This window comes from Lissotriton vulgaris, chromosome 1_2, assembly GCF_964263255.1.
Source record: "Lissotriton vulgaris chromosome 1_2, aLisVul1.2, whole genome shotgun sequence".
Taxonomy (NCBI): domain Eukaryota; kingdom Metazoa; phylum Chordata; class Amphibia; order Caudata; family Salamandridae; genus Lissotriton; species Lissotriton vulgaris.
Window position 1 is genome coordinate 189,548,740 of NC_141686.1, and position 11,015 is coordinate 189,559,754.

At 44.7% G+C, this 11,015-nt stretch overlaps 1 pseudogene across 1 annotated transcript in view; it reads right to left on the reverse strand.

The window, feature by feature from the left end:
- LOC147734879 (brevican core protein-like) overlaps window positions 1–10,784 on the reverse strand; it is a 155,407-nt pseudogene extending 144,623 nt beyond the window's left edge. Inside the window, exons 1-2 of the transcript XR_015307511.1 lie at window positions 10,527–10,784; window positions 10,078–10,234 (exon numbers count right to left, since the gene is read on the reverse strand). The product of XR_015307511.1 is annotated as a brevican core protein-like (transcript). The remainder of the gene's footprint in view (window positions 1–10,077; window positions 10,235–10,526) is intronic.
- Window positions 10,785–11,015: the final 231 nt, after the last annotated feature.

Genomic DNA, 11,015 nt, shown 5'->3' on the forward strand with positions numbered 1-11,015 from the left:
CCAGCATATCACTTAACATCTTTGGTATATCTTCCCAGTATGCTCTAATGTTAAGGCACGACCACACCAAATGTATGAAGTCGGCATTATCTGTATTACATCTTTGGCTACTTGCGACGGATTAGAGCCCACATTTATGCAATTTTAATGGTGTGTGATAAGTTTGGTGTACATATTTATAGTATATAATGCGTAGGTTATCGTTTGGGGTGAGCATAGCGGTTAGTAAGCAGCTGGTATTCCATTCTTCATCCGAAAGCTGTAGGTCTAGTATTGTGTTCCACCTATCTAATGCTTTAGTCGTGGTGCTATTTATATCTTCTTGCAGGAGAGCATATAGTTTTGTGACAAGATGTACATTATGGGAAGTCGTAATAATCATTTGCAAAGCTTGTAACATGGGTGGTTCAGCAAGAAATGTGGAGTATAGGTCTTTTATCGCACTTTGTAATCGGTGATACGTAAATTTGAATAGGAGGGTTTGATTACAGATATATTGAAGCTCCTCAGTATCTATAAAGGTACCATCTTTATGAAGATCTCCCATTCAGACTATTCCCACCCATTGTAATAACTCCATTCCAACTTTTTCCTGGGTCACTGACAGAGCTGAGTGGTTTTGTAGTGGCAATGCTAGCGCATATAATGGGAGTTTATGTGCTCATTTCCCCATTCGCTGCCACGCTGATTTTGTAGTGCGAATTTTATTAATTTCCCGTTTGGCCACATGGTAGCGCTGGTGTGGCAGTATGTTGTGTAATAAGATTGGATGTGCGTCACCATCTTCAACTGCCAGATTTGGCATATACCGAGTAGGGTGATACCAGTGATGCGCATATTGCGCTTGTGCACATAAATAGTATAGGAGAAAGTCTGGTACTTTAATTCCACCTCTTGAGTAAGGTAGTGTATGGGCTCGCATTTCAAACCGGGCTTGCTTACTAACCTAGATAAGTCTAGTTACTGCTGATGATAATGTACTAAAAACCGCTGCTGGTGGTATTATGGGGATAGTATTAAAGAGGTAGAGGAATTTGGGCAATGTGACCATGTTAACTATTGCTGCTCTGTCTGCCAATGATAGTGGCAGTTGGATCCATCTGGCCACTTTTTCGTCCAATTTGCACATAGCTGTGCCATAGTTTGCCCGTATGACTACTCCAGGGTCCCTATGACACCAGATCCCTATGTATTTAATCGGGTCATCCTGCCATTCTAATGGAAATTCTATCGAGCATGGTTTAGTTATTTCAGTTAAGGGAATGATGGTTGACTTGTTCCAATTTATTTGAAGGCCTGAATGCCCACCAAATTAATATATTCTCGTGTTAGGGGGGGTAAGTTAGCCATTTCAACAGCATATAATGATATACTCAAGGGACGTTGGGGAAATTACAGGGCTGTATGTTTATGACATTGTCTAATTGTGCATTTCAGTGGTTCTAATGCAATGGCGAATAAAAGGGGCAATAGGGGACATCTCTGCCTTGTTCCATGTGTTATTGGTTTTTTGTTTGAGACATATTGGTTCACCTTTATTCTTGCAACTGGCGCCATATATAAGATTTTGATCCACGTAAGAAAGATTGGAGACAAGCCCATTTTTTGTAGCACTGTGAACATATATATCCATTTGACAGAGTCGAATGCTTTGGCTGCATCTAATAAAACTGCAGCTGCCTGCAATTCTGGGTTTAATTAATGCGATAGTGCAAATTGGGTTGGCTTGGCCTGAAATTGGATGCCAAGAAAAGCTTTGTGATGTCGTGTGGGACAGCGAAAAACAAGACTAGAAGATTTCAGGCGGGGGGGGGAGCAATGTGAAACTATCCACTCATTTAGCTACTTTGGCGAGCTTTTTGATAGGTCAGGTTCCTGGGCACCGGTTGTAAAGGCTAGGTCTTTACTTTTTATGAAGTCTATAGCAGCTCTTTTTAACTTTTCCCAAAAACTAGGGAAAAGGCCCCTAGAAATTTTGCTAAAGATATATCGCGCAAATTGCGTGAGTAAAGCTGTTTACAGGGCGGGAATCTGGGGATTCCAAGACTGCACTCTAATTCAGCGTACGGAAAACGCTTTTTTGAAGTCCCTCCTAAGTGTCCCAACCAGTGCACCAGTTTTTAACTGTCATTCTGAGCTGGGGTTCACATACATTTTCGACCAGATTAAGGCCCAGCCTGTTTTGTTATGGCACAGAATTTGGACCACAGAGAGTACTAGCATTAACAGGGATATAATGAGGGATGCAATGAACTTAGACAACGCCTGCAATATTTTATGGCTGAAATATGTTGAGAATTTTATGCAGGACATTAGCCATCCTGAATATTTTAGCCTGCCCGATAGCATGAATGCTATTAAACGTAAAGAGTTTAAAAGAGTTGTTATGAAACATTTAGAAGAAAACAGGTTAACTCTCGAACTGAATAAACCCATGGTGATCCATCATCAACTGATTACAATCACGTGTAATATTCAACCATACTTGCAACAGGTCCTGAGTAGATACGACAGATATCTTCTGACCAGATTTAGGTTTGGGACCTTCCACCATCTAATCATGTACCCAACTATCAACAACTGGTCTAGGGAATTATGTTGAGGCCCTTGTGATAATGTTTCACAAAAAAGTACAATACACGCGGTTTTATTCTGCAAGTTTTACACTATCGAGAAGTTAAGATGGTTAAAGCCATTATGAAAACAGGGAGGCAGTAGGCAATGTCGCCCTGCCTTAATACATTTGCAGATGTTAAATAGCTTTTATTGTATTGATTCTATGGTGGGCTACCTAAAAAATTTATTTAGGGTAAGGAAAACGATCAATTAGTGAATTCTGGGAGGAGTGTATTGGAAAATGTACCCATGGGACCTATAATATGTTTATAAGTACATAATGAATTTATCAGTATTACCCGCTCACCTGCTGCATATAAATGTATTTTAATGTGATATTTGATGGTTACTTTTTTTCTTCTGTATGTATGCTTTTATGATTTTAACACTTAAAATCGAATAAAGATTGTTTTGATTTGATTTGGGTATGAATATTAGGGGCTGTAGAGCGATGAGGTATAAACCCTGATTGGTTCGGTAATATAATATTAGATATCAATGGTTGCAGATGTATGGCTATTAATTTAGCAAGTATTTTTGTGTTTGTGTTTATTAATGAAAGCGGTCTGTATGATCACAGAGTTCCGGGTCTTTCTCTGGTTTCAATAGCGCTATTATCATCGCTTCTCTCAATGTAGGTGGCAGTATTTGTTTCTTGTGCACATCACCATACATTTCCACCAAATGGGGGGAAAACAGGTCAACACATTCCTTATATAATTCTTCCGTAAAGCCGTCCGGGCCAGGAGCTTTCCCATTGGGCAGTGTTTTAATCACTTCTGTTATTTCTTCTACTGCTATCGCCTGTGATAGATATTCCCTTTGGATAGCTGATAACCACGCTATTGCGATATCTTCCAGATATTTTAGAATTTCTTGTGGGTTTGTTGTGTTTTGTGTAGTATATAAGTCACCATATGTATCAATGAAGGCCTTCAATATTCCATCTGTGTTATAGTATAAAGTAATGAATCGATCTCTGATTTCAATTACTGCATGTGTTTCACGGTCTTTACATATTTTGTCTGCTAATGTACATCCCGGTCTACCGTCTTCTCCATACTTTCTAGCAATACTTCTTTTTGAAATATATTTAGGTTCATCATCAACAAAATTTTGGTATACAGTTATTATATTTCTAATGTCCCCCAATATGGCTGTATTGTGAGTCTGTTCATATTCCTGTTCAAGGGCTCTCAGTGTGGCTTTATGTTGGGTGAGTTGTTGCCTAATATCTTTCAGTATACCTGCGTTAGTGCTTATGCACACTCACGTATGGTTGATTTAAAGGCCTCCCATAATAGGCTAGGATCTTCTACTGAGGGTTTGTTTAGTAAGAAGTATTCCTCACTTGCTTGTCTTATGCAGGTATTGTACAAGGTTTCTAGCAATGCCTTTGCATTAAATCTCCATACATATAGGGGTGGTACATAATCGGGTGGTTGAATGACCAAAAGAACCGGTTTGTGGTCTGATAATGTTTTCGGCAAGTGTTGTACATCCTTTGTCCACATGGTCACCTTCTCAGTTGCAGGCCAGTAGTCGATTCGTGACCAGCCCACCATGATGCATACGATTCTAATAACTATCGTCCCATAGCCAGTCTGCCTTTCCCTGCTAAAATTGTCGAAAAATTGATGAACCATCACATTTCCCAATTCATTGAAGAACACTCCCTTCTTGACCACACGCAGTTTGGTTTCCGGAAGCACCACAGCACCGAAACCGCCCTTATCAAGGCCACAGACGAGATAAGAGCAGCCCTTGATCAGGGAGGAGCGGCGGTGCTCATCCTTCTTGACCTCACTGTGGCCTTTGACACGGTCGATCACAAAATTTTGATCAATCGTGTCAATGCCATGGGCATCCAGGCCAAAGCTAAAGATCTCCTGTCATCCTTCCTGGCTCACCGTACCCAGACGGTTCAGCTAGGAACATTTCAATCTACACAGATGGTGTTACCCTGTGGTGTCCCTCAAGGCTCATCCCTCAGTCCAACTCTTTTTAATATCTATGTTACAGACTTGGCAAAAGTCATTATGGACTATGGGATGAGCCTAACATCCTATGCAGACGACACCCAATTAGTACTCACCATCAAAGACAATGGAGATAAAATTGCTGCCAATTTTCAACAGGGCATGTCTGCCATCAGTAACTGGATGTCTATAAATTGTCTCCAACTTAACTCCAACAAAACGGAGGTCATTACTTTTGGTAGGCTTGTCCCTACCTGGCCTAATGCTTGGTGGCCCATGGACCTAGTCCCTCCCCCCTCCCAGTCACCAAGGTTAAAAACTTAGGTGTCCTCATAGATGACAAACTCACCTTCTCCGCACATGTAAACTCCATCGTGTCATCCTCTTTTTTCAAATTAAAAGCCATAAAAAAGATTCTTCCGTTTCTTCCCCCCAACTCAGGCAGGACCCTGGTCACCGCTTTTGTAATGTCCTTATTGGACTACTGTAACGGACTTCTGCTTAATGCCCAACTTAAAGTCATCAAAAAGCTACAGTCCGTACAAAATGCCGCGGCCAGGATGTTATCTGGTACTCCCAAGTTTCAACCCATTGCCCATATCATCAAAGGCTTTCACTGGTTAGCTGTCAAGAACAGAATAAAGTTCAAAGCCCTCTGCATCGCCTTCAGAGCCTCACAAAAACAAGGTCCACATTTTCTCCTAAAACCCCTTGCATTTCACCTTCCCAAACAATCACTTTGATCAATGAATACCCTGACCATGACGGTTCCTAGAACCAGAACTGTCACCTGGGGTGATCGCAGTATCACGGTATCAACTGCCAAACTCTGGAACTCCCTCGACCCTGACATCAGATCATCCCCTACACTGGCCATCTTCAGAAAAAAAGTTAAAACTTGGCTTTTTAACCAATAAATCTCCCTCCTCTGCGCATTTCTTGCTCTATCCACAGCGCCGAGACGCCCTTGGGCATTTGTTTGCGCTATACAAATTGCATAAATAAATAAATAAATATGGTGGAGTGGTGTGTTTCTGCCATATGTTGTAGGTTTCTCAGGTGCCAAACATCTAGCATTTTAAATTCCAACATCCCATTGACAACACTTTGCACAGCTCTTTTATGAGGCTCTTTGGTACTGCCAGATCTATCTAACTCCTCATTGAGTGCCAAGTTTAGATCCCCACCCCACAGCAATTCCATGTCCCGTAGCTCTCTAAGTTGCTGCTATATAGTTTCAAAGAACACAAAGTCGTCTATGTTTGGGCAATATGTGTTGATCAGACCTACACGATGTCCCTGAGTTTGTCCTGTGACGATAATGTATCAACCCATATCATCCATTATGGTTTGGGCTACTTGAAATTGTACGCCTTTCCTCACCCTCATTAGGACCCCTCTGGCATAGCTGGAATACGAGGACATTATCACCATCTCGTCCCATTTCTTACCAAGTTAGTTTTTACTAGTTTTTGCAAGGTGTGTCAAGTCAAGTCAGAGAATTTATATAGCGCGCTACATACCCAGAGGGTCTCAAAGCGCTTGAGGAGGGGTGGGGGATTACTTGTCAAATATCCACGTTTTAAGCTGCTTTCTGAATGCTAGGTGGTTCTGAGTACGGCGAAGGTAAGTGGGAAGTGAGTTCCAGGTTTTAGCTGCCAGGTAGGAGAAGGATCTACCTCCCATGGTGGTTTTGTTGATGCGAGGTACAGTGGCAAGGGCTTGGTTGGATGATCGTAGCTGTCGGGAGGGGGTGTAGAAGGACAGTCGTGTGTTGAGGCATTCGGGTCCAATTTCGTAGAGTGCTTTGTGTGCGTGGGTTAGGAGCCGGAAAGTGATCCTCTTATTGACGGGAAGCCAGTGGAGGTTTTTCAGGTGACCAGAGATATGTTCTTTACGCGGGATGTCTAATATGAGCCTGGCTGAGGCGTTTTGGATTCGTTGGAGTTTTTTCTGGAGTTTAGCGGTAGTACCGGCGTAGAGGGTGTTTCCGTAGTCAAGTCGGCTCGTGACCAGGGCGTGGGTGACCGTTTTCCTAGTTTCGGTGGGGATCCAACGAAATGTTTTTTTGAGCATGCGAAGAATGTTGAAGCAGGATGAAGAGACGGCGTTGACTTGTCTGTTCATCGAAAGTGAGGAATCCAGGATGACGCCCAGGTTCCGTGCGTGGTCCATCGGGATGGGTGCTTTTCCAAGGGCTTCTGGCCACCAAGAGTCGTCCCAGGCAGAGGGGGAGGTACCTAAGATAAGGACTTCTGTTTTATCCGAGTTCAGTTTCAGACGGCTGTGTTTCATCCATTCGGCTACTTCTTTCATTCCTTCGTGTAGGTTAGTTTTGGCGGTGCTAGGGTCATTGGTGAGTGATAGGATCAGTTGAGTGTCATCCGCGTAGGAGATGATGTTGAGGTTGTGTTGGCGTGCGATGGCCGCAAGGGGGCTCATGTATACGTTGAAAAGGGTGGGACTGAGTGAGGACCCTTGGGGTACGCCGCAGATGACTTCAGTGGCCTCTGAGACGAATGGTGGGAGGCGGACTCTCTGGGTTCTTCCGGTGAGGAACAAGGTGATCCATTCCAGTGCTTTTCCTTGTATTCCGATGTTTCTGAGGCGCTGTAGAAGGGTGCTATGGCAGACTGTGTCGAAGGCTGCGGAGAGGTCAAGGAGGATGAGGGCGACTGTGTCTCCATTGTCCAGGAGAGTTCGAATGTCGTCTGTTGCTGCGATGAGGGCGGTTTCAGTGCTGTGCTTGGCTCGGAAGCCGGATTGTGAGGAGTCGAGGGATTTGTTTGTTTCAAGGAAGGCGGCGAGCTGGTTGTTGACCGCTTTCTCGATGACTTTGGCCGGGAATGGAAGGAGCGAGATGGGGCGGTAGTTTTTGAGTTCGGTGGGGTCAGCTGTGGGTTTCTTCAGGAGGGCGCTGAGTTCGGCATGTTTCCAGCTTTCCGGGAAGGTTGCGGAGTCGAGGGAGCAGTTGATGACGTCTCGGAGGTGCGGTGCTATGATGGAGTCTGCTTTGTTAAAGATGTGGTGAGGGCATGGGTCTGTGGGGGATCCTGAGTGGATAGAGTTCATCAGGCGGATGGTGTCCTCAGTGGAGATTGGCTTCCAGTCATTGAGGGTGTTCAAGGGAGGTGGGAGTCCTGTAGGGGGATGGGTGGGTTGGTCTTCGGGTTGGTTGTCGAAGCTGTTGTGGATGTCTGCAATTTTGTTGTGGAAGAATGAGGCTAGGGAGTCGCAGAGGGCTTGAGAGGGGGTGATGTCGTTGGAGTTGGCCGAGGGATTGGTAAATTCCTTGACGATGTTGAAAAGTTCCTTGCTGTTGTGGGCGTTGTTATCTAGTCGGTCCTTGAAAGCGGCTTTCTTGGCCTTTCGGATTAGTTGGTGGTGTATGCGGGTGGCGTTTTTGAGGGCGTTCTTGGTGCTGGTGGTTGGGTCTTTTTTCCAGGCTTTCTCAAGGGAGCGGCAGAGTTTCTTGGATTTCTTAAGATCATCGTTGAACCAGGAGTCCTTCTTGCTGCCCGGTTTGATTTGTCATTTTTTCAGTGGTGCTAGGATGTCGGCGCTGTTGGATAACCATAGGGTGAGGTTGGTGGCGGCTTGGTCAGGGTTTGAGGAGTGGGCTGGGGGGTTTAGAAGAAGCGATGAGGAGATCTGGTCGCTGGTGGTTTTGGTCCAGTTTCTTTGCAGAGTTGGTTGGGGGTGGTTGTTGGGTTTGGGCTTGTTGTAGGTAAAGTGAACGCAGCTGTGGTCAGTCCAGAGGAGAGCCGTAGTGTGGCTGAAGGAGACATGATTGCTGGAGGTGAAGATAGGGTCGAGTGTGTGACCTGTGATGTGGGTGGGGGAAGTGACCAGTTGTTTAAGTCCGAGGTTGGCGAGGTTGTCCAAAAGGGTGGTGGAGTTGTGGTCCTTGTTCTTTTCAAGGTGAAAGTTGAGGTCTCCCAGAAGGATGTAATCTTTGGAGGGGAGCGCGTGTGGAGTGATGAAGTCCGTGATGTCCTCACTAAATTGTGCGCGGGGTCCTGGAGGTCTGTAAAGGAGGGTGCCTCTGAGTGTGGTCTTGGGGTCGATGTGGATCTGGAAGTGAAGGTGTTCAGAGTTGGCGAGATTGACGTCTGAGCTGGTTGAGATGTGGATGGATTTCTTATGGACGATAGCGATTCCTCCTCCTGTGTGGCCGGTACGGTCCTTACGTATGATCTTATAATCTTCAGGGATGGCAATGGTGATGTCTGGGGCAGAAGAGGCGTTCATCCATGTTTCTGTTAGGAAGGCGACATCCGGAGAGATGGTGTCTAGTAGATTCCATAGGTCAATGGCGTGCCTGTGGACCGATCGGGTGTTGAGCAAGATGCATTGTAGGTGGGTGGGGTCGGGTATCTGTGGTGTGATCGTAGCGGAGTTGTTGTCGGTGCCGTTGAATTTGCAGGAGTTGCATGAGAAAGGACCGTGGCTGTGTCCAGGAGCGGCTTGGACGCAGTTGGGGGAGCGGCCGGGGTTAAGGGCTAGGAGGGTGGTGGCATCGTAGGTAATGCGGGAGGGGTGGGCAAGACAAGGGCCAGGGGGACTGGCGCTGGGCGCGGCCTTGGCGCGGACGGGCGTAGACGGGCTTACCTTTGTTACCTATGTTAATATTTTGTCTATCCAGATATGCAAACATTTGTCTAATTTTTTGAGGGGCTGTTTAGGCCTCTAATATTCTGGGATAATCAGCGTATTTGTGTGGATTTCAATTTAGAGTTGATACTCTAGCTCCAAGTATTCTGAGTAAGGTGTCATGTAAACATGATTTGCAACATAGTACAACAACATCATTGCAATCAAGTTTCTGCAACTTACAATCTTCAACCTGTTGTATACGCTTTGCGTAAGCCTGTGAAAAACAAGATCTTTAACCCTAAACCCCCCCACCCACTTCAACATCCCAATCGTGCGGAAGACATACCCTTTTTAATAACAGTACCATTGCACTAACAGTTGCGGAAGCATCCTCAGGGGGGTCGCTGAGTGCGCACATTTACACTCATGCATAATAGAGTGGTCGGGGAGTACCTGATTAACTTGGTGAATCACTCCCATTAGCTCATTACCACTTTATAGCAACATAGTGCGGGAATGTAGTCCCATGTATACATTTACATTTCAAACCTGATCAAGCGTAGCATATTGAGTATCCTGCTCAGCCATAGGGATACATGCCCAAGTTATGCAAGCTTATAACTAATGACAAGCACAATATGCTGTTACATTTCAAAGGGGGCAATTTCATTGCTAATCAGGCAGGGCCTGTGTGTGATACAACACAATAGGTCTGATTTAACGTGTGTGTTTACTACGCTGTGACATAGAGTTTACTACATAATGAATCAAAGTTCTAAATATACACTACCGTTCCTGAAGTAATAAGGCACATTATATACATTGCCACCTGTTGTAAGCTATCCGTCTGATTCGGTATCTGTGGTCCTATTGCTTGGTATTTTACCTCTCGACAAAGTCTTTTTTATGAAGGCCTGTGTTGCACGTGGTGTAGTTACAATTTGTTCATAGGTTATGCGTAACCGTGCTGGATATAGCATCGCATATTCAACTCCCATCTCTCTCAGTTTCTTTTTGGCGGGATTAAATTCTTTCTGTTCCGCCTACACAGCAATTATACAATCAGGATAAAAAGAGACAGTATTGCCTTGGTACGATATTTGTTGCTTTTTTCTCGCCATGCGTAGTATCGCATCTCTATCTCTGTAATTGAGAACGCATGATATGATGGGCCGTGGTGCCTGGTGCTGGTGCAGTTGCCAAAGATCTATTGGCTCTTTCAACAATAAGCACTGAGAACAAGTTTTCTCCTCCGAAGATATCACATAGCATATTCTCTACATATGTTTCTAGTCATCCCATGTTGGTGCTCCCTGGAATCCCCAAAATGCTTACATTATTGTGGCGAAATCTAGCTTCCAAATCTTCATTTTTCTGTTTGATCACCTCCAGTATCTTTTCTATGTCCGCACTTTTGCATGTCGTTGTGTGAGATTCATCGTCGACTGCTGATATGCGTACTTCTGCTTCATTTAGTCGCTCTCCCTGCTTATCGAATTTGGCTGATATATTATCCACTCTCTGTGTAAGAGCATCCAAATTACCATTGATTGCTTGTAGACTTACTTGTATTGCCTGCAAAGCGTCATCCATATCCGACACATCCGACTTCTTTATTCAGGTTATCATCTCTCTGCAAGGTCTGCTTGGGGTGATGTTTTCTGGTCTCCTGGTATGTGTTTGCCTACTAGAGCATGGAATGTTTTGACCAAGTGTGTGGCATTTCCTCTCAGCTTCCGGCAGTGTGAAGGATTCTGACGTGCGGCAAACGTTTGTGCATTCTTCTGCTGACGTTTTCGTTTCTTGGTGCACCAAAAAGCTGCG